General features: G+C 43.1%; 1 long non-coding RNA gene across 2 annotated transcripts in view; it reads right to left on the bottom strand.

The window, feature by feature from the left end:
• LOC122556801 (uncharacterized) overlaps positions 1-13,236 on the bottom strand; it is a 182,113-nt gene that overhangs the window by 123,761 nt on the left and 45,116 nt on the right. For both annotated transcript variants that reach the window (XR_006313665.2, XR_015751338.1), the window contains exon 2: positions 4,145-4,251. This is a non-coding gene — a long non-coding RNA (uncharacterized LOC122556801). The remainder of the gene's footprint in view (positions 1-4,144; positions 4,252-13,236) is intronic.

Below are 13,236 nucleotides of genomic sequence, written 5' to 3'. Positions count from 1 at the left end.
AGTCCACTCCGCCATTTAATCATGGCTGATGGGCATTTCAACTCCACTTACCCACATTCTCCCCGTAGCCTTAATTCCTTGTGACATCAAGAATTTATCAATCTCTGCCTTGAAGACATTTAGCGTCCCGACCTCCACTGCACTCCGTGGCAATGAATTCCACAGGCCCACCACTCTCTGGCTGAAGAAATGTCTCCGCATTTCTGTTCTGAATTGACCCCCTCTAATTCTAAGGCTGTGCCCACGGGTCCTACTCTCCTCGCCTAACAGAAACAATTTCTTAGCATCCACCCTTTCCAAGCCATGTATTATCTTGTAAGTTTCTATTAGATCTCCCCTTAACCTTCTAAACTCCAATGAGTACAATCCCAGGATCCTCAGCCGTTCATTGTATGTTAGACCTACCATTCCAGGCATCATCTGTGTGAATCTCCGCTGGACACGCTCCAGTGCCAGTATGTGCCTCCTGAGGTGTGGGGCCCAAAACTGGACACAGTACTCCAAATGGGGCCTAACCAGAGCTTTATAAAGTCTCAGTAGCACATCACTGCTTTTATATTCCAACCCTCTTGAGATAAATGACAGCATTGCATTCGCTTTCTTAATCACAGATTCAACCTGCATGTTTACCTTTAAAGAATCCTCAACTAGCACTCCCACATCCCTTTGTACTTTGGCTTTATGAATTTTCTCACCGTTTAGAAAGTAGTCCATGCTTGTATTCTTTTTTCCAAAGTGCAAGACCTCGCATTTGCTCACGTTGAACTTCATCAGCCATTTCCTGGACCACTCTCCCAAACTGCCTAGATCCTTCTGCAGCCTCCCCACCTCCTCAGTACTATCTGCCTGTCCACCTATCTTCGTATCATCGGCAAACTTCGCTAGAATGCCCCCAGTCCCTTCATCCAGATCATTAATATATAACGTGAACAGCTGCAGCCCCAACACTGAACCCTGTGGGACACCGCTTGTCACTGGCTGCCATTCCGAAAAAGAACCTCTTATCCCAACTCTCTGCCTCTGTCAGACAGCCAATCCTCAATCCATGCCAGTAGCTGACCTCGAACACCATGGGCCCTCACCTTATTCAGCAGCCTCCCGTATGGTACCTTATCAAAGGCCTTTTGGAAGTCTAGATAGACCACATCCAGGTTTCCCAGGTCTAACCTACTTGTCACCTCTTCAAAGAAATCTAACAGGTTTGTCAGGCACGACCTCCCTTACTAATCCATGTTGACTTGTTCTAATCTGACCCTGTTCTTCCAAGAATTTAGAAACCTCATCCTTAACGATGGATTCTAGAATTTTACCAACAACCGAGGCTAATTGGCCTATAATTTTCCATCTTCTGTCTTGATCCTTTCTTGAACAATGGGGTTACAACAGCGGTCTTCCAATCATCCAGGACTTTTTCTGACTCCAGTGACTTTTGAAAGATCTCAACCAACACCTCCGCTATTTCCTCAGCCACCTCCCTCAGAACTCTAAGATGTAGCCCATCGGGGCCAGGAGATTTATCAATTTTAAGACTTTTTAGCTTTTCCAGCACTATCTCTTTTGTAATGGCAACCATACTCAACTCAGCCCCCTTACTCCCTTTAATTGTTGGGATATTACTCATGTCTTCCACTGTGAAGACTGACGCAAAGTACTTATTAAGTTCTCCAGCTATTTCCTTATCTCCTATCACTAGCCTTCCAGCATCAGTTTGAAGTGGCCCAATATCTACTTTTGCCTGTCGTTTGTTTCTTATGTATTGAAAGAAACTTTTACTATCATTTCTAATATTACTGGCTAGCCTACCTTCATATTTGATCCTCTCCTTCCTTATTTCTCTCTTTTGTTATCCTCTGTTTGTTTTTGTAGCCTTCCCAATCTTCTGATTTCCCAGTGCTCTTGGCCACTTTATAGGATCTCTCTTTTTCTTTGATACATTTCCTGACTTCCTTTGTCAGCCAGGGCTGTTTAATCCCTCCCCGGATAATCTTTCTTTTCTTGGGGATAAACCTCTGTACTGTGTCCTCAATTATACCCACAAACTCCTGCCATTTTTACTCTACTGTCTTCCCTGCTAGGCTCTGCTTCCAGTCGATTGTCGTCAGTTCCTCTCTCATGCCCTCGTACCTTTGTTTAACTGTAACACCATTACATCCGATTTTGCTTCTCTCTTTCAAACTGCAGACTGAACTCTACCATATTATGATCGCTGCTTCCTAAGTGTTCCCTTACTTTAAGATCTTTTATAAAGTCTGGTTCATTACATAGCACTCGGTCCAAAATAGCCTGCTCCCTTGTGGGCTCCATGACAAGCTGTTCCAAAAGGCCATCCTGTAAGCATTCCAAGAATTCCCTTTCTTTGGATCCACTGGCAACATTATTTAACCAGTCCACCTGCATATTGAAGTCTCCCATGATCAATGTAACCTTGCCTTTCTGACATGCCTTCTCTATTTCCCGGTACATGTTGCGTCTCTGGTCCTGACCACTGTTAGGAGGTCTGTACATAACTCCCATTATGGTTTTTTTGCCTTTGTGGTTCCTCAATTCCACCCACACAAACTCCACATCATCCGACCCTATGTCATTCAGTGCCATAGATTTAATTTTGTTCTTAACTACCAAGGCCACCCCGCCCCCTCTGCCCACCTCCCTGTCTTTTTGATAAGTTGTAAATCCTTGGATGTTTAACTGCCAGTCCTGACCCCCCTGCAACCACATCTCTGTGATGCCTACCACATCATAATCATTCACGATGATCTGTGCCGTTAGTTCATCTACTTTGTTACGAATGCTACGAGCATTCAGGTAAAGTGCCTTAATGCTAACATTTTTATCATTAGAGATATTGGAAGTCATAAGATGTCCTAAGTTATCCTTCCTTTTTGTTGCATTCCTAATCTGCCTCAAGATTAAATCCATCTGCTACCCTCCTGCTTATCTTTCCATTTAACTCCATACTCCCTGTCACTTTCACTTTCCCTTCCCCCCAACTCAGAAGTTTAAAGTCCTACTGACCACCCTATTTATCCTCTTCGCTAGAACATTGGTACCAGATCGGTTCAGGTGGAGACCGTCCCAATGGTACAGATCCCCCCGGTTCCAAAACTGATGCCAATGCCCCATGAAATGGAATCCCTCTTTCCCACACCAATCCCTTAGCCATGTGTTTACTTCCCTAATTTTCTTATCCCTATGCCAATTGGCACGTGGCTCGGGCAGTAATCCGGAGATTATGACCCTTGAGGACCTGTACTTCAATTTCCTTCCTAGTGCTTGATAATCCCCAAACAGGTCCTCCACCCTAGCTTTGCCTATGTTGTTAGTCCCAACGTGGACCACAACAACTGGATCCTCCCCCTCCCGCTCCAATATCCTTTCAAGCTGGTCGGAGATGTCCTGCACCCTGGCACTGGGCAGGCAACACACTATGCGAGACTCCTGATCCGGCTCGCATAGGATACTATCTGTCCCCCTAATTATAGAATCCCCTATAACAACTACTTGTCTTTTTGCTACCCCCTCTTGAATGGCCTTCTGCACCATGGTGCTGTGGTCAGCTGGCTCATCCTGTCCAGAGTCCTTTTCCTCATCCGTATTGGGAGCAAGAATCTCATACCTGTTGGACAAGGTCAAGAGCTGAGGCTCCTGCACTCCTGAACTCAGTTCCCCCTGCCTGCCTCACTTACAGTCACACTCTGATGTCCCTGATCACTAACTGAATGTGAATTACTTAATCTCCCAGGTGTGACTGCCTCCTGAAACAAAGCGTCCAGGTAACTCTCCCCCTCCTGGATGTGCCGCAGTGTTTGAAGCTCAGATTCCAGATCATCAACTCTGGGCTGGAGTTCTTCCAGCAACCAACACTTGCTGCAGATGTGGTCACTGCCATTCATAATGGGATCAGCCAGCTCCCACATCATACAGCTACAGCACATCACCTGCCCAGCCATCTCTGCTTAGTTAATTACTTTATTACTTTGTATAAATTTGATTTAGCCGCCTTGCTGATATATATGGTCACTGCTTACCTTCCCGGCTGCCCCTCCGGTCCACGTCTCTTCCTCCGCTGCTCCCGCTCCTTCTGTGAAAGAGAAAAACACCGCTGCCCGCTACCGGTAAGTAATTTTAATAAAAACTGCCTTACCTTATCAGCAGTCTTCTGAGTTCGTCCTACCTCCGCTGCTGCTCGCACTTAAAAAATCCTGATAGTGTGAAGGGCGAGGCTAGCCGGTGACTGAAGATATTGAGGCGCTGGTCAAGAAAAAAGGAGGTATATGTCAGGTATAGACAGTTGGAATCAAGTGAATCCCTTGAGGAATAGTGGTGGTAGGAATTCACTTAAGAGGAAAGCCAGAAGAGCAAAACAAAACATGAGATAGCTTTGGTAGATAAGGTTAAGAAGAAAATAAAGAGATCTTACAAGTATATTAAGAGGAAAAGAATACCTATGGAGAGAATAGAGCCCCTTAAAAATCAACAAGATCATAAGACATAGGAGCAGAAATTAAGCTATTCAGCCCATCGAGTCTGCTCTGCCATTCGATCATGGCTGATAAGTTTCTCAACCCTCTTCTCCCGCCTTCTCCTCATAAGCATTGATCCCCTTGACGATCAAGAACCTATCTATCTCAGTCTTAACTACATTCAATGACCTGACCTCCATTGCTTTTCATGGCAGTGAATTCCATAAATTCACCACTCTGACTGAAGATGTTTCTCCTTATCTCTGTTCTAAAAGGTCTTCCCTTTACTCTAAGGTTGAACCCCTTGGGTCCTAGTCTTTCCTACCAATGGAAACAGCTTGCGAGCATCTACTCTGTCTGTTTCAATTAGATTTCCCCCCACCCCCATTCTTCTAAACTCCATTGAGTGTAGACCTAGGGTCCTCAAACATTCCTCATATGTTAAGCTTTTCATTCCTGGGACCATTCTCGTGAACCTTCTCTAAACATGCTCCAGGGCCAGTACATCCTTCCTGGGGGCCTAAAACTGTGCATAATACTCCAAATGTGACCTAACCAGAAGTACATCCCTGCTTTTATGTAGTCCTCTCTACATAAATGCCATCATTGCATTTATCTTCCTAACTACTGACTCAACCTGCAAGTTTACCTTGAGAGAATCCTGGACTAGAACTCCCAAGTCTCTTTGCACTTCAGACTTCTGAATTTTCTCCCCATTTAGAAAATAGACTATACCTCCATTCTTCCTACCAAAGTATATGGCCTCACACTTTGCCACGTTGTACTCCATCTGCCACTTCTTTGCCCATTCTTCTAAACTGTCCAAATCCTTCTGCAGCCTCCCCACCTCCTCAATGCTATCTGTCCCTCTGTCTATCTTTGTATCATCTGCAAACATAGCCAGAATGCTCTCAGTTCTCTCATCTAGATCGTTAGTGTATAAAGTGAAAAGTTGTGGTCCCAGCACTATGCCTTGCAGAACCCCACTTGTCACCAGCTGCCAATCTGAGAAGGACCCTTTTATCCCCGCTGTCTGCTTCCTGCCAGACAGCCAAGCTTCTATCAGCCAAGTTAGCACCTTGCCTCTAACAGCATGGGCCCTTATCAGTCAGTAACCTCCTGTGTGGCACCTTGTCAAAGGCCTTCTTGAAGTCCAGGTAGGTAACATCCATTGGTTCTCTTTGGTCTAACCTGCTCGTCACTTAGAGTCATAGAGATATACAGCACGGAAACAGACCCTTCGGTCCAACTTGTCCATGCTGACCAGATATCCCAATCTAATCTAATCCCATTTGCCAGCGCTTGGCCTATATCCCTCTAAACCTTCCTATTCATATATCCATCCACATGCCTTTTAAATGCTGTAATTGTACCAGCCTCCACCACTTCTTCTGGCAGCTCATTCCATACATGCACCACCCTTTCCATGAAAAAGTTGCCATTAGGTCTCTTTTAAATCTTTACTCCTCAAAGAATTCTACTAGATTTGTCAGGCATAGCCTCCCGTTGATGAAACAATGCTGACTTTGCCCTATTTTACTATACACTTCCAAGTATTCAGAAATCTCATCCTTCACGATGGATTCCAAGATCTTACTCACAACCAAGGTAAGGCTAATTGGTTTGTAATTTGCCATCTTTTGCCTTACTTCCTTTTTAAGCAGAAGTGTCTTGATAGTGACTTTCCACTCCCTGGGACCCTCCCTGATTCTAGCAATTCCTGAAAGATCATCACTAATGCCTCCATTATCTCTTCAGCTATCTCCCTTAGAACTCTGGGATGTAGTCCATTGGTCCAGATAATTTATCTACCTTCAGGGCATTCAGTTTTTTAGGCACCTTCTCCTTGGTAATGGCCAACATACTCAGCTCTGCCCCCTTGCTCACTTGAATTTTTGGGAAATTACTCATGGCTTCACACTGTGAAGACTGACGCGAAGTAATTATTCAGTTTCTCAGCCATTTCCTTGCTCCCCATTACTATCTCTCCAGCAGCATTTTCCACTTTTGCCTCTCTTTTATCCGGTATATCTCTAAAGAAACTCTTACACTCTTCCTTTATATTACTGGCTAGCTTACCCTCATATTTAATCTTGTCCCTCCTTATTTCTTTTTTTTGTTTCCCTCCATTGGTTAGCTTCCAAATCCGTTGGTTTCCCACTGCCTTTTGTCACATTATTCATAGTATTCAGCAAGAATGGATATCCCTGCAATTTCACTTTTGTTCTTATGCTATCCCTGACTTCCCTAGACAGCCATGCCTCATCCTCCCTCTACCATGTTTCTTTTCCCTCGGGTGAATTTCTGCTGCGTCTCCTGAATTACTCCCAGAAACTCCTGCCTTTGCTGTTCCACTGTCTTTCCTGCTAGGCTCCTCTCCCAGTCAATTCTATCCAGCTCCTCCCTCATGCTATGGTTGCCTTTATTCAGCTGTAATACCGTTATCTCTGATTCTATCTTCTCCCTCTTAAATTGCAGAGTAAATTCAATCATCATGGATACGTTCACCGAGCTGGGAAGTTGATTTGCAGATGTTTCATCCCCTGTCTAGGTGACATGTTCAGTGCTTTGGAGCGTCCTGTGGAGCGCTGCTGTACTGTGTCTTCTGGAATTTATTTGGTTCCATTTCTACTGCTTCTGGTAGCTCATTGTAGCCGTCGATATATTGGGTCCAGGTCAATGTGCTTGTTGATGGAGTCCGTGGTTGAGTGCCATGCTTATAGAAAATCTCCAGCTGTCCTCTGTTTAGCTTGTCTTATGATCATTGTGTTGTCTCAGTCAAATTTGTGGTCCTAATCATCTGTGTGTATCAGGATTAGAGTGGTGCTGGAAATGCACAGCAGGTCAGTCAGCATCTGAGGAGCAGGAAAATCGACGTTTCGGGCAGGAGCCCTTCATCAGGAATCCTGCCCAAAATGTCGATTTTCCTGCTTCTTGGATGCTGCCTGACATGCTGTGCATTTCCAGCACCACTCTAATCTTGATTCTAATCTCCAGCATCTGCAGTGCTCACTTTTGCCTCATCTGTGTGTATGTCTACTAGGGATAGCTGGTCGTGGCGTTTAGTGGCTAGTTTGTATTCGTGGATGTGAATTGCTAGTTGTCTACCTGTTTGCCCTAGTATTTCGTGCAGTCTTTGCATGGAATCCAACAATGTAAACTGTGTTAGCCTTGCAATGATGGGTATAGGGATTTTTGTTCTGGTGAGTTGTTGTCTGAGCGTGGCAGTCGGTCTATGGACTGTCATGAATTCGAGTGGTTGGAGAAGTCTGGCTGTCAGTTCTGAGACTTTCTTTATGCAAGATAGCGTGGCTAGTGAGTTGGGTCGTGGCATGTCCTCGTCTCATTATTTGTCTGTTAGGCATTTGCGGATGAAATTGCAGGGATATCCATTCTTGCTGAATACTCTGTAGAGATCTTCTTTTTCTTCTTCTTCCCTTGGTAGGCCGGGAGTGCCAGAGTGTGTTGCAGCCCTTTTGAACAGGGTCCTAATGCACCTTCTCATGTGTGTGTTCAGCTGGTTGCTGTTGTAATTCAGGACCTGGTTGGTGTGTATGGCTTTCCTGTACACTTTTATGGTGCATTCACCATTCTGCGTTCTTTGTACCATCACATCCAGGAATGGGAGTTGATTGTTGGTTTCCTCCTGTCTCATAAATCTGATCCCTGTGAGTATGGTGTTGATAATCCAGTGTGTGTTCTCAATTTCTGTTCTCTTAATGGTAGCACAAGTGTCATCTATGTATCTGATCCAGAGTTTGGGTTGGATTTGTGGTAGGGCTGTTTGTAAATTCAATCATAGTATGATCACTGCCTCCTAAGGGTTCCTTCACTTTAAGCTCTCTCTAAAAGTCTGCCTCATTGTACAACACTAAATCCAGCATTGCCTATTTCCTAGTGGGCTCCACCACAAGCTGCTCCAAAAGGCTATCTCATAGACATTCTACAAATTCCTTTTCTCAGAATTCACTCCCAACCTGATTTTCCCAGTCCATCTGCACATTGAAATCCCCCATGATCACTGTAACTTTGCCTTACCTACACATCTTTTCCAACTCCTGGTTATCTTGCGCCCCAGTTCTTAACTATTGTTTGGAGGCCTGTACATAACTCCAACTATGGTTTTTTTACCTTTGCGATTCCTCAATTCTACCCACACAGATTCTACACCATCTGACCCTACTTTGTTTCTTACTATTGATTTAATTCCATTTCTTACTAATAAGACAACTCCCACCGCTCTGCCCATCTGCATATCCTTTCGATAGGATGTATATCCTTGATTATTCAGCTCCCCATCCTGATCCCCTTGCAGCCACGTCTCTTTAATGCCCACCACATATACTTGCCAATTTCAATTTGTACCACAAGCTCATTTACCTTATTTCTTATACTGCGTGCATTCAGATATAACACCTTCAGCCCTGTATTAACTATCCCTCTTCTCATTGTCATTTGTTTGTTCAGTGTGCTTGAAATTTGATAGCTAATCTTTTCCATACTCTGTCCTATTTGTGTCTATGCTGGAGATTTAAATAACTCCTCTCGAATTCTACTCTCTTACCTCCTCCTTTAATTTGGGTTTCATCATTTATCCTGTAACTGAACCCTCCCACCCCACCACCACCCCCATTTAGTTTAAAGCCCTGACTACAGTTATGCAATTCACTGGGAGTCTAGTCCCAGCACAGTTCAGATGAACACCGTCCCATAGGAACAGGTCTCTTCTTCCCCAGTACTGCTGCTAGTGTCCATGAATTCTTCCACACCAATGTTTGGGCCATGCATTTACCTGCTTAATCTTTTTGACCCTGTGCCAATTAGTTCATGGCTCAGGTAGTAATCCAGAGATTATTACCTTTTTGGTTCTGCTTTGTAATTTAGCTCCTAGCTGTTCATATTCCCTTAGCAGAACCTCTGCCCTAGTTTTATCTATGTCATTGGTACCTATGTGGACCACGCCCACTGGATCTTTACCCTCCCATCCTGAATCCGAGCACCAGGCAGACAACACAATCTTTGGGACTCTCAATCCTGGTTCAGAGGACAGTATCTATGCCTCTAATTATACTATCCCCAATTACAACAAAATTTCTCTTCTATCCCGCCACTTGAATGGTTCCCTACACTACATTGCTATGTGTGGAATCACAGGAGATGGATGAGATCTCAAATGAATATTCCACATCACTGTTTACTGTGGAGAAAGACATGCAAGTTAGGGAACTCAGAAAATAAAGAGAGATGTCTTGAAAATAGTCCACATTACAGAAAAGGAGGTGCTGGAGGTCTTAAAATGTGTAAATCCCAGGACCTGATCAAGTGCATCCCTGGACATTGTAGGAAGCTAGGGAAGAATGTGTATCTAAGTCCCTTTGCAGCCGACAACAGCCCTCCTCACTATCCACAACTCCACCAATCTTCGTATCATCTGCAAATTTACTGACCCACCCTTCGACTCCCTATTCCAAGTCATTAAAAAAAATTACAAACAGCAGAGGACCCAGAACTGATCCCTGCGGAACTCCACTTGTAACTGGGCCCCTATTAGAGATGTTTTATCATAGAGAGCCGTGGATGAGGTGCCAGAAGACTGGAGGGTGGCTAATGTTTTGCCATTATTTCGGAAAGCCAGGGAACCATAGATCAATGAGTCTGACTTCAATCATGGGTAAGTTGTTGGAGGAGATTCTAAGGGACAGGATCTACATGCATTTGGAAAGGTAAGGACTGATTAGGGATAGTCAGCATGGCTTTGTGTGTGGAAAATCATGTTTCACAAACTTGATTGAGGTTTTGAAGAGATGACTAAGAAACTTGATGAAGGCAGAGTGATAGCATCCACATGGATTTTAGCAAGTCCTTCAACAAGGTTCCACATGGTAGACTGATTAGTAAGGGTAGATCAAATGGGATCCAGGTAATACTAGCCAATTGGATAAAAAAATTGGCTTGGTGGTAGGAGATTGTTGTTCAGACCGAAGGCCTGTAACCAGTGGTATGCTGCAAGGATCAGTGCTGGGTCTACTGCTGTTTGTCATTTACATAAATGATTTGGATGAGAATATAGGAGGCATGATTAATAAGTTTGCAGATGACACCAGAATTGGTGGTGTAGTACACATGAAGAAGTTTATCTGGAAGTACAATGGAATCTTGATCAAATGCGTCAGTGGACTGATGAACGGCAGATGGTGTTAAATGTGAATAACTGCAAAGTATTGCATTTTGGCAAGACATACCAGGGAAGGACTTATACAGTTAATGGTAGGACCCTAGGGAGTATTATTGAACACATAGACCAAGGGGCGCATGTGCATAGTTTCTTGAAAGTGGTGTCACAGGTAGACAGGGTGGTGAAGAAGGTGTTTAGAAGGGTTGCCTTCATTGGTCAGAGCATTGAGTATAGGAGCTGGGATGTCATGTGCAGCTGTACAAGACATGGTAAGGCCACATTTGGAGTACTGCATTAGGGTCGCGCTGCTAACAGAAGACCATAAGACCATAAGAAGGATGTTATTAAACTGGAAATGATGCAAAAAATATATATAAGCATGTCACCAAAACTGGAGAGTTTGAGTTATAAGGACAGGTTGAATAGGCTGCGACGTTTTTACCTGAAGCACAGTAGGCTGAGGGATGACCTTATAAAGGTTTAAAAAATTATGAGGGGTATAGATAAAGTGAATACCCAAGGTATTCTCTTTACGGAGGGGAGTTCAAATCTAGAGAGCATAGGTTTAAGGAGTGATGCGGAAGATTTAAAAAAGAGACCTGAGGGGCAACAGAGGGTGGTGCGTATACAGATTGAGCTGCCAGAGGAAGAGGTAGAGGCGAGCACTTAAACATTTAAAAACATTTGGACAGGTACTTGGATAGGAAATGTTTAGAGGAATATGGCCTAAATGTGGGCAAATGGGACTAGTTCAGTTTAGGAAATATCACCATTCCTTCAATGTCGTTGGAACAAAACCCTGGAATTTCCATGTGGCATTGTAAGTCCACCTTCAGCACATGATCTGCACCGATTCAAGAAGACAGCTCATTACCACCTTCTCTAGGCAATTATGGATGGACAACAAATCCTGGCCCATCTAATGATGCTCTTGTGCCACAGCAAAGAAAAAATCCTTGATTAACAGACCATCACAGTCCTGTAATAACATTTGAAATTCGTTTGAAAAGCTCATACACCAATCAAAATAAAGAATGCAATTTGAATAATTATTCTCTTTAGAAATGCATGTAAATGTCAGATGATAAATAAGCTCATGATTTCTTGAATGGCTGTGTAAACAACCCTGCTGAGCATTTTGGTTTAGCGATTTGCAAGATAGTGAAATCATCAAACTAGTCTTCCTCTGAACAACTGAATAAACAAAATGTCACTGAACAGAAAATAAGAGATTCTGAGACATTCAAAAACCTCAGATATCTATAAGAACTAACACAAGATTTCCAAAAATCAGTAAAGAGAGATAAAATAAACTTTAAGCTAAACTAGCAAATAATACCAAGATGGACAGCAAGATCATCTTTAAATGTATAAAAATATAAATAAAATAGGTAATAGGGAACATAAATGCAAAGTTGGCCTTTACCTCAAAGGGAATGGAGAATAAAAGTAGGGAGGTTTTGCCAAAATTGTAGAAGGCACTAGTCAGACTATAACTGGAATAGTGTGAACAGTTTTTCTCCCCTTATCTAAGGTAAGGTACACTGGCATTGAAGGCATGTCGAGAGAAGGTTCATTAAGCTGATACAGTAGGACTACTTTGTAAGGAGAGACTGAGTAGTTTGAGCCTGTACTTGTTGGAATATACCATATTGAAACTTACAACAGTCTTCGGGGACTTGACAAGGTAGATGCTGAAAGGTTGTTTCCATTTGTAGAAGAGTCTAGGACCAGAGAGTATAATCTCAGAATAAGAGGTTACACTTAAACGACTGATTTGAAGGGGAATTTCTTCTTTCAGAGGGTTCTTAAGTTTGTGAAATTCTTTAACACAGAGACCTGTTGAAGTTGGATCATTAAGTATATTCAAGACTTGGATATACAGATTTTTAATCAATAAAGAAATCAACATTTATGGGGAAATGACAGGAAATTGGAATTGCGGATTATCAGTTCAGCTATCGTTATGGACCAGGCCAGTCCCCTCAAAACATTTCAAGAAAGTAGCCCAGACCTTAATTTTGCTAGTTGTTTTAATCAGCTATAATATGGATATTCCAGGAGGGATGCAGCTGGTCAAACCACTTCGTTTTAAACAAAACGGAATTTACTTACAAGATTACCAAATAAAAGACAAACAAAAAAGAACAGACTACTGAACAACTTAACCTATCCGGAAACCCAACAGATCATTCCACCTTATTGATGCTGTTCCCAATACTTGCAACAATCCCCATAAAAACCCCTTGGTACAAAAAGAAAAATCAAACACAGGTCTTACAGGAGAAATGTTAGAGACAGGGTCAGCGTGGACCTGCTTCTTTGGGTCCAGCAGCTTCACAACTGCCTGACTGCTTTCAGTGAACAGCCAGACTGCCAACCCAAATCAAACCAGAGAAAAGCTGAGCTGGGAGAACTGGTCACTTCCTTTTCATTGTACAAGTGTTTTTTTTAAACTTAAAAGCCTTTTGCCTCAGAAAGTATCTGTTGGCTATAATCAAATTGGCCCTAAAACTCTTCAAGACTTTTCAGAGCTTGTGTCTTTTACAGCCTGTCTGAAAAAAAAGCCAAGGACTACATAACCTTGTTAAATGGGCA

This window comes from Chiloscyllium plagiosum, unplaced genomic scaffold (genome assembly GCF_037043375.1).
Source record: "Chiloscyllium plagiosum isolate Xiang-an unplaced genomic scaffold, Cpla_swu_hap1 HiC_scaffold_2, whole genome shotgun sequence".
In the NCBI taxonomy this organism is placed as follows: domain Eukaryota; kingdom Metazoa; phylum Chordata; class Chondrichthyes; order Orectolobiformes; family Hemiscylliidae; genus Chiloscyllium; species Chiloscyllium plagiosum.
Note: the sequence above shows the minus strand (reverse complement) of the source record. Positions and strands in the feature narration are given on the sequence as shown.